Source organism: Protopterus annectens, chromosome 2.part0 (genome assembly GCF_019279795.1).
Source record: "Protopterus annectens isolate FY-2018-M chromosome 2.part0, PAN1.0, whole genome shotgun sequence".
Taxonomy (NCBI): Eukaryota; Metazoa; Chordata; order Ceratodontiformes; family Protopteridae; genus Protopterus; species Protopterus annectens.
This window is the reverse complement of record NC_056728.1, coordinates 150,775,303-150,785,384: the sequence shown is the minus strand read 5'-3', so window position 1 is coordinate 150,785,384 and position 10,082 is coordinate 150,775,303. Positions and strand designations below refer to the sequence as shown.

General features: G+C 38.4%; 1 pseudogene; it reads right to left on the bottom strand.

The window, feature by feature from the left end:
- Positions 1 to 469: 469 nt before the first annotated feature.
- Positions 470 to 615, bottom strand: LOC122793798 (annotated as a pseudogene).
- Positions 616 to 10,082: the final 9,467 nt, after the last annotated feature.

Genomic DNA, 10,082 nt, shown 5'->3' with positions numbered 1-10,082 from the left:
ACTGCAGGGCTCCACCAGCTATATTGAGGCACTGGAACTGTGACTTCGGCAAACCAAACACATGCTCTGTGATGTTCCTAGTTTGTGTGTGTGCCTCATTATGACATTCATCAGTGGGTGTGTGCATTTCTGATGGGTGTCATCATCCATGGTTCCAGTGCATAGCCAGCATCCTCCAGTAAATGGACATGTGAGATGTCCCCCCATCAAACATCTGGTACAGTTGCGATGCATGCCAGATATGGGAGTCATGATAGCTGACAGGTGTCAGCACACACATTCATGATAATACCCTGGACATTACACATGACTTTGCAGCTGATGGAGTGGTTTCCCTTGCAGCTGATGTAGATTCTACTCTCCTCGCCAATTGGTGCCTTGATGTGTACATGGGTGCAATATATGGCACCTAGTACCTCAGGGTAGTAAGCTACACTGTAGAAGTGTTCCATATTACTGGCCCTTGCCTCAGACCCTTACCGTAAAGTATGCATTTGAGTTTCCCACATTTTGGGAACTCACAGGGGTCAACCCAACTGAAGTGTGCAGTGAAAGAGCCTCACCCTTGGGAAACCACCTTTTGTGATTGTGGTATTTCCCCTTCCAAGTAAATATTTGAACGACACAAGTGCATACTCTAACAGGGTTGCTATATAAATGTATTATATACTGTTCATGCTATGTAACACCTGTCTGACTGCCTCCATGTTTTCACTGTAAATATTGTACAAAAAGGTATCTGTTCATCCATCCCAGAATGGGCAATGCTGCAAATTGTTATTTTTTGTTCTGTTCATAAATGTCATCCTTCATCTAACACAGGAATACACAATGCTGCTAACTGATATATCTTTCTATTGTTGCAGCCACCTGTAAATTTTTATCTATACAATGTCTTATTTTTTTCTCATCTTTATGCAATTTGCACTTTGTAGTTTAGGTTAATGTAACATGCATGCTTTTCTTCTAACTTTGTTATGGAGCTTTTCTCCCCATGACTCCGCTGAAACAGACACTTGCTGTCCAGTCGGACTATCCTGGATAACAAATCTTAAATAAAAATAATAAATAAATAAAATAAATGTGCTCACTGGCATGTGGTAGCATGGCATTCAGGAACTGGTGGAGTACCCTGGATGCAGCAGAGCTCAGTGAGTTCCTGTAGTATGTCCCTGTCCACCTTGTAGCACTCTACAATCTCCAGCTCATGTAGCTCCTGGAAGGTTATCCTGGGTCTGAGCAATCTTCTTCTTTGCCTAGGCTTATTGTCAGCAGCAGCAGTATTGCCTTTAACATCTAGCACATACAGATGCAGCAGACCTGCAGCAACCCCTAACATTCTTTCAGTTAAAATTCCCAAGTCTGTACTCCAATGGTACAGAGTATGGGGGGAAATAAGATTGTAGGGTTTATGCGTACTTCATAGTGCTCTACTGTAGGTGCTGCCTGTGTAATTGGCTACCTATGATGCAGTGCTTCTGCCTAATATATCACTGACATAATTTAATGGCCCTAGTTTAAGTTACTCCAATAACAAAAAATGAGCCAGCAACAAGCAGATGAATAGTGTCCAAAGGAGCAGTTTATTAAGAACTACTCCAACAGCAAAAAGGCATCCCTAAAACATACCGGTTTCGGCAATGGTCAGAAACCCAGCCTTCTTCAATATAATATAGTGATTTTGTGGCATCTAATGTCAGTTTAACTGGTCTTGATGTCTGTCCAACATAAAATGAATGGCAGGTACAACATGCCAGATAGACAGCCCAATCTGTATTACAGTTTGCAAAAAACCTAATATCAAAGACCATGATGATGCCACAAAATCACTAATGCACTATACAAACATACACTTATACATAATACTGCTAAGTTTCATTTTACTATTATTGACAAAATAATTGGTGACAGGACCAATAAGAGTGGTTGGCATAACAAACTGAACCTCAAAGAAAAGAAATGGATTATGAAATTAGGAGCATTATTTAGTCCTGGATTAAATGATTGTTTATAGATTTAATCTAATATACAGGTTTTGAGCAACATATGGTACTAAAATATTTAAAGTTTATATTGATTTATATTATCTGAGGCAGGTATTCTGTTTAAATACAGCATTTTTGTTTAGTTTAAGTTAAACAAGGATCAACATAAATTAATACATTACTGGCATTTTAGATACTCTCAGCACAGCTGTGCATCATGCAAACACCCTGTAGCTAAACAAAGCTTAGAAAATGGTGTACACCCCCCCAGACTTAGAAGCGCAGCACAGTGGTGCATCATACAAACATAGTGAAACATGTTTCTTTTAGCTAAACACATCTTAGAATTTAGTTTACAGCCCCCCCATACTTGCATGCTTAGCACAGTGTCACACCATGTAAACAGGAGCAGCTATACTCCAATCAGCTCAGAAGTTAGCGACCTGCCCTCTTCTGATGTCAGCTGCCTCTTCTGTGGACACCAACACTGCCTACATGGAAGGGATCTGCCGACACGATTACCTCATTATGCTATTCAGTAACTGCACGCCATTTGCATAGGGTTCTATGCTCACACCCTGGATACTACACGCTTCCAAGCCCTGCCATGTTAGCAACAGCATCAGTATAACATTGTAAATACTGCACTCAGAGTCCTGTAATATATTTCTGTCTCATTATATTAATTTTGATTTTTTTTTCACATTTTTTTATGCATAAGGCATGTTTGGCACAACAGTACACCTTGCAAACATGCCCAGATTATTAAAAAAAATATTTATTTTAATATATCTAATGTAACTTTTGAGACACACAGATGATAGTTTCACACATATCTGTGAGTGCTATGTCATTTCAGTCCCTCTATCTGCATTTTTACAGCCCCTTTTGTCTTTTCACAGTCCTATACATGTAATTATTCTGTGTGAACTATATACACTGACACGAGGTCTGCAGGGCTGCCTATCTGCTTGCTGGATCACTCTACCTGCATTATTTGCATGAAATTCACCTGCTTATGAGGTGATCTGCATGCCACGGATCTTCCCGTGTTGGTGCATGCAGTGCTTTCTGTACTGCAAACCTGCTTACTTTCATGTAAGCACTATGGCACGATGCCTACATGGTAAAAAATACCATGTAGGCTTTATTAAATTCTGCCCAAAGTAAAACACGAGAGCAGGTATAGTGCTTTTATCCTAACAAAACATTTGGACTTCTTCAGAATTTTGTGGCTATTACATTGGACTTGATTTAAGATTCAGTATTGATTACAGTGAGTCTATTCAGTAGGCATTTTCTGTTTCATATGTACTGTTGAAGCAAATTGTTTGCTATTTGCTGCTCAAACACTGTGAACTGTTTTTAGTTTTTACATGTATATATTGTACACACACACAGCTACATTTCTATATATATATATATCTGTTATATACATAAATATGTGTGTGGATGTCTGTATTGTCCTACATACCCTAATAATGGTGAGTACAGCTGCACTATCACACATCTATAATGTTGCTCAAAGGATTCAAAGTAAGGGCTCAGCAGTACATAATGTACTTACCTTTAGACCCCTGTGCCTGCTGGATGTCACCACACATACAGCAACAGGTGAACGGTTAGTGTAAGGTATAATGTTGTCTATACATGCATGGACAAGGCACATTGTTCTTGCCCACAGGCTTGCCCATCCAAATGCAAACAGTCACATATGGCCAAACTGGTAACTGTGAACAAAGAAAGAAGCCAGAAGGTACAAAATCCGCAACAGAATTTAATATGCTAAAACAGTGAATGTGAAGCGCCTTTCATCCGGTCGGATCACTGGACTTCTTTAGACAACATCAGAATACAGACACCAAGTTTAAATACAAAAACTTTTCCCTACATTCAGTCATTCACCCAGTCAAATAAAATGCATCATTTAGAACTTGTTAATCTATTAGCATTCATTACTTATGCTTAACTCTGTTTTAAACAGTATATAAATATTCACTAAAATATATCCCTATTTACAATTACATGAATCTTTAAAAATCACTTCTTAGTACTTTTCTTATTTTAATTAGTTTAGTACTTTCCTAAAATATATAAACATCCAAAAATAATTATTAGTTAATTAAAATATCATCACATCAAATTAATCTAATAAGACTTCTCAGTTTTAATATACAGGCAATAGAAATCACTTCATTTAAGCCTGGCTTTTTACTAGAATCCAGGCGTAACTGCCATAACACTTCCTGCCTTTCTAAAATTAAGGGGAAGGGGCCACCTCTTATGTTATGTTTTACTTGGTCTATTACTCTAAAGGTACATCCATGGCCCGGGTGACTACTACAGTGCCTTTCCAAGGCATTCTCATTCTTGCCCTACTTATACTATACATATACTCATAAGCCCTTTCCTTAATTTTTCTATTGGTCTTACCAATATAGTATGCTGGGCATAGCTGGCATTGGGCAATGTATATCACAGATTGTGAATTACAATTATACCTCCCTCTTATTCTATACATTTTATCTTGAAGTGTAAAAGTACACCCTGATGCCATGTACCTGCAAAGGCTGCAAGCCTTGCATTTAAACATACCTGGCGTACGTACAGTTATTTGTTTAGGCAGTTCCACTAATGACTTCAATTTCCTGCCTCCTTTAAAAATTACAGACGTTTTTTTCCTCTATTTTAACCATAATTTCTTCCTCAAGTGTAGACACCCTCCAATTTGTAACCAAAATGTTCCTTATACTATGAGCATATACACTAAATTGGGTCATAAAGCTAGCAGCAAAATTCACCGCCTGGGTTTGTTTCCCATTTCCAACATGGCTTAAACAAGTCTTATTATAACCAATTTCATGTAATACCCCTTCACTGTTGGCCAAAGCTAAAACAGGTTTATACACCCCCCAGTTCTCTTCTGTTGTACATCCAAAGTAAGCTCCACAATTAAGTGTTCAGTGTAACCCCTACTTAAGAACATTTGTTTCAATATCCTACATTCCTCTAAGAAGTCCATCCTAGTTGCATGCACCAACTGCCACCACTGATTTCTTTTGGTGAAGGGGGTGGGAACTAATAAAGTGCAACACTGAATTTGAGTAGGTTTTCTTTCGGAAACTTTTTGCTAAGAAAGTCCCTTTAATGTTGTCTTTCATTAGCAAGCTGTCCAAGTAAGATATACAATCTTCCTTAAAGGAACTAGTAAACTTTAAAAATCAGTAGTCCCATTTAAATGTTCTAACAATTCATTTGATGCCAATCCATCCCCTTTAAACAAGATAAAAATGTCATCCAGAAATCTCGTATAGAAACAGATGGATGACATTACAGTAGGGTTACTGAACATGAAGTTGGAATCCCAGTGGGCCATCACCAAGTTAGCTACACTTGCCCCACAAGGTGAACACATCGCTATACCCACGTGTTGCAAAAAAAATCTCCTTTTCAAACATCACAAAGTTGTTAAATAAAATAAGATCCAAAAGTTCTTCAATTACTCTAATTTCACTGTCTGGTGCCCCATGATGTCTCACTCTATGCGTGACCCATTCAATACCTATACTATGTGGTATTGAAAAACTACAAATCTGTAACATCTATGGTTAAAAAGTTGTATTCCTGCCTAAAGCATACAGTGTTAATAACTGCCAAGAAAGCCCATGAGTCTTTGCATATTTGCTTCTCTTTCTCAACATATTTTTTTTAAAATACTGTCAACATACTTTGCATTGGCATAATTAATGGACGACCTTGCATCTACCAGTGTTCTCATATGTGGGTCAGAAATGCTCTTATGTAATTTGGGGACACCAAACAGTGTAGGGACCCTAGGTGTTAAAATGGTCAAGTAGTTTAATGTTGATATATCAATCAAGCCTTCAATAAAAAGGTCATTCAAGTAAGACTATGTTCTTGTCGGCACTGTTCATTTCATTAATGCTCACTTTGTCATATACATTACTCTCCAACATTTTTTTCATTCTGTTATTATAATCTATAACATCCATTACTGCTAACCCACCCCCTTATCCAGTTTTAACACCTGTACTGGAAGGCTTCTCAGATTATTCAAAGCTTCCTTCTCCTCAGGGTTGATATTCACATTCTCTTTGTATGTATTCTGTTTCAGTAGGCCTCTTAAGTTCAAGTTCACACACATTTTCATATAATAAAAGGAGTGGGTGCACTGGGGGTGGTTAAAAGTACTCAAAACCCTTAAACTAGTGTTTTCTGTACAGGTGTTCCCAAACATAAACATTAGGTTCATTTTACTTATAAACATCTTTAAATCAATCAGCGTTTCAGGTAAGTTAATGCAACTAGATGGAACAAAAGTAAAGCCCTTAGAAAACAGTTCTACAAATAATGGAGTCACTTCATAACTAGAATAGTTATAAATGCTATAGTCACCAGCAAGGTTTGTCAGGATTTTACACTCATGAGTATCTTTCACACAATCCATCAATAAAGTGTCTATTACTTCCCCTTTTTCGTGTAGTTTTTGTTTAAATTCCTGTTCGATCCCCTGGTATTGTAGAACCGTTGACGGTTTTGGCCCTGGTCATTCTGAAAATTCTGTTGTTCATCTCACTGCTGAAGATTTGCTTTATTCTGTCTAGTGTACACATTGGAAGGAGTTAGATGCCCCAGTTGTTCACTTGTAGGGTTTTCCTTCACCTGAGATAGAGTGTGAGCAAGTGCCATCACGTCATCACCATCCAGACCGAAATTCATGTTACTATTGGCTAAGGGTTGAGCCAAAGGGCCAATAGTGTTCTTGTGTTGTAGAGGGCAGGGTTTAGGGAAAGCTACCCCATTCCTGTAATCAGATATGTCTCTATTAAGTTTTTTAATTTTAGTTTCAATATTCCTGGCCATCTGTTGGTCAATGGTCTCAAAAATCCGCTTATAATCATAATGGTACCTTTGGAAATCCCTGTGGGATTGCACTTCCTTGTTCAGACTTGTGATTTTGCCTGATAAAACATTGATTGCAAGCTGGTAGTGTTTAGACATGAGCGAGATCAGCTCCAGTCTATGTCTATTAAATAGGGCAATGAGTTCATCATGGAAATCCGACCCTGGTTCCAAGCTGTTAGGGTACTGCCATGATCGAAGACCCTTTGGAATGATACCCTCTCTATTGCATTCTGAAAAATAACCCACTTCAAGTTGAAGTTTTCTCAGTTTCATAAGTTTAGTGGCTAATAACGCTGTTGTGTGTTCCTAGGTTTGCCAGGAATTCCTCAGTGGCTGAGAGTAGTTGCTCTACTGCAGGCCCTCTCCTGGTGACACCACGATCCCTGGCCATATCTGCTGCTCTTCTGCATGCAGCATTAATCGTATCTGTGGCACAGTGTCGAACCTGCTCATATGTTCTGCTCTGGTGACCTATGACATTCACATCACTGATAAGGTCAGCCCACAGTGCTGCCTGCTCTTCCCTGTTTTGCCTCCCCCTGGACAGTAGGAGTTCATGGTGTTCCAGGATAATATTGTTCTCAGCATTTGTAAAAGGGTCACGAAGTCTGGCATACATGTTTCCTGAAAGGCAACAAAATGGGAAAACATGTCAGGATCACATATGTGGAAGCACACTATGTAGCAATACAGCAAGAACAGAATGGCTGGAATTATCCACTGCTTGATCACACATGTCATATTCCACAGTGTGCAAACATACTTACCATGTGGATACAACTAGGCTACTAGCAATAGCAAGCTATTCCTGTGTGCATGACAGATACTGCTGTATGATCACACACCCAACACAGGAGTGCATTGTAGTGTGTCCCCTAGGGGCAACCCCCTGAAAATATGTCAAAACAACAGTGCTAAACAACTAGCAGTGTGGTATTACAACCACTATGAAGGGACATTCCCATGAAACCAGTGTACCACATTGAAAAAAAAACATTGCACCTTGATATACTGTATATCATTTGTAGGTGTAACAAATCTGGAGATCAATGATGTCATCATTACAGTTCTAAGAAAAACTTAATGCTGTAATCTCCATTCTCCCTAAGTATATTCTCACATGTGCATCATTTTGTAAACAAAAAGGTTACATACCTGATAGAGTACAATACTCCTCATATGTGCAGATATATATAAAGTGTTTGGCAACATGTTTACGGTCTGAAGAAAGCCACATGCAGATGGGTTCCCATAGCTAGCATTTTTAGCATGGTTCTCATTACCAGGTGATCGGCTCTTAATCACTTTGTGGTTCTGAAATTTTAATGGCGGCCAACACAGCTGATTTGCAGTATAATCAGCCAATGACATACAACCGCTGAACAAGATATAAGACCTTCATGTAGATTAGAAGTTCTTTTTGATAACTTGTGCCAGACATTTCTGTAGTCAAGATACTACATCATTGCAGAGGGTATGTCTGTAGCAACCACTTTTACATACGGATATGTGTGCTACAGACTGCAGCTGATGCTGCAGGCAATAGGCATAGACAGAAAGTGTGAACACTTTGGAGGACAACAAGCTGTAAGAATAACTGTGGGAGCTGTGGTAGCCTTGTTATAAAGGCAGGGCCAGAGTGAGGGTACCCATTCCACTGCAAATTAAGGCATGTGTTTAAGGTATGTATGTTAGGCAATGGTATCACTAACAGAGTACTAGGCAACATGTTTGTTTTGTCCTTGAGTGACATAGGGGTAAATATACCCTTATGTCAACCATCTGGAAAACTGGCAGGCCATGTGTTACATTATGGTAGTCATTTGGGACGTGTGCTGGCAGTCTTTGTTACTAGCAGGGCCTCCATATGTGCATATTAGTTGTGTAGCTGTGCTAATCTGTAATATCATTATGAAATGATTGTGTGCTGCACTCTGATACTAGTGAGCCTCATTTGCATTACTTACATTAAAATCCTCTGTGAATGCATATTAATGTATGACCTGACACTTTATGCACTTATAGTGATGCTATAGGGATATGTCAAGTGTGTTCCTATCTCCAGGCCTGTACATTCCATCAGTGAAAAGCAGACATTTCATTTGAAATGCAATGTGTAGATAAAGAGTGCATGACTCAGTCATTCATTGATGGCTTTACAATAATGTAATTAATTTAACTCATTACATCCGAGTGCCACCTCCAGGTGTATCTGCAGTTAACTCCTACTGATGCCTCTAGACATCAAATATTGCTTGTTCATATTTGCATCAATAATTCCAAAACCATGCAATGTACAAGGTTTTAAAATGTGTCATCTTAAAGCTTACACAATGGCAAACTCAACTGCATCAATATTTGACATCTGTCTAGTACAAATAAAGAGATATTAACTGTTGTTTTTATTATATCAATTTATAAATATAACTTTTACATTTTTCTAAATATTTCAACAACCAAGTAACCCATACAGGACTCCTTAGCCTCATAGGAAAGCTCTCATCTAGATGAATAAAATGCTGCTGACAGTATGTATGTAACTTGAGTGGTTACTAAGATATTGTAAGTTGTTCACAAGATATTATAAATGTAATTGTGTTTATTGTGACTTATAAAATTCTGTTTATGACCTAGAACTTAAAGACTACTACTGCTATAAAAAATAGGTTGTGCTGAAGAGTTTGGCATTTATAATTCTTTCATAACCCCTATGGTTCCGGAGATATGAACATTTGTTTGAAATGTGAGGACATAATTTGATTCTGTCAAAAGGCTTAGGCTCTTCCCATTGGAAGTTACAGGGCAAACTTCCTGAGCTCCATTAGAGTGAATGATTTAAATGCTACATACCACTGGATTTGAACCCAGGACCATGTGTGACAAAACCTACTATCAGCAAAGCATTTAACAGACTGAGCTACTGAGTCATTGTTACAGCATGTGTATTTGTAAAGGTATAAGTGCACACATACAGTCTGTAACATAACTCCATTACATCCATTATTATGTGCCTGGCTTTATAGGGATGTATTTCTCCACCAGAGTCCCAGTTGAACATGTATTATGCCATTAATGTTTTAGCAGGTGTACTTGTACATGTTGCTGTTAAAAGTGCCCATTTACCTGTTATTGGAGACCTGAGTTACAGTCATTAGTGTTTGTCTGGATTTC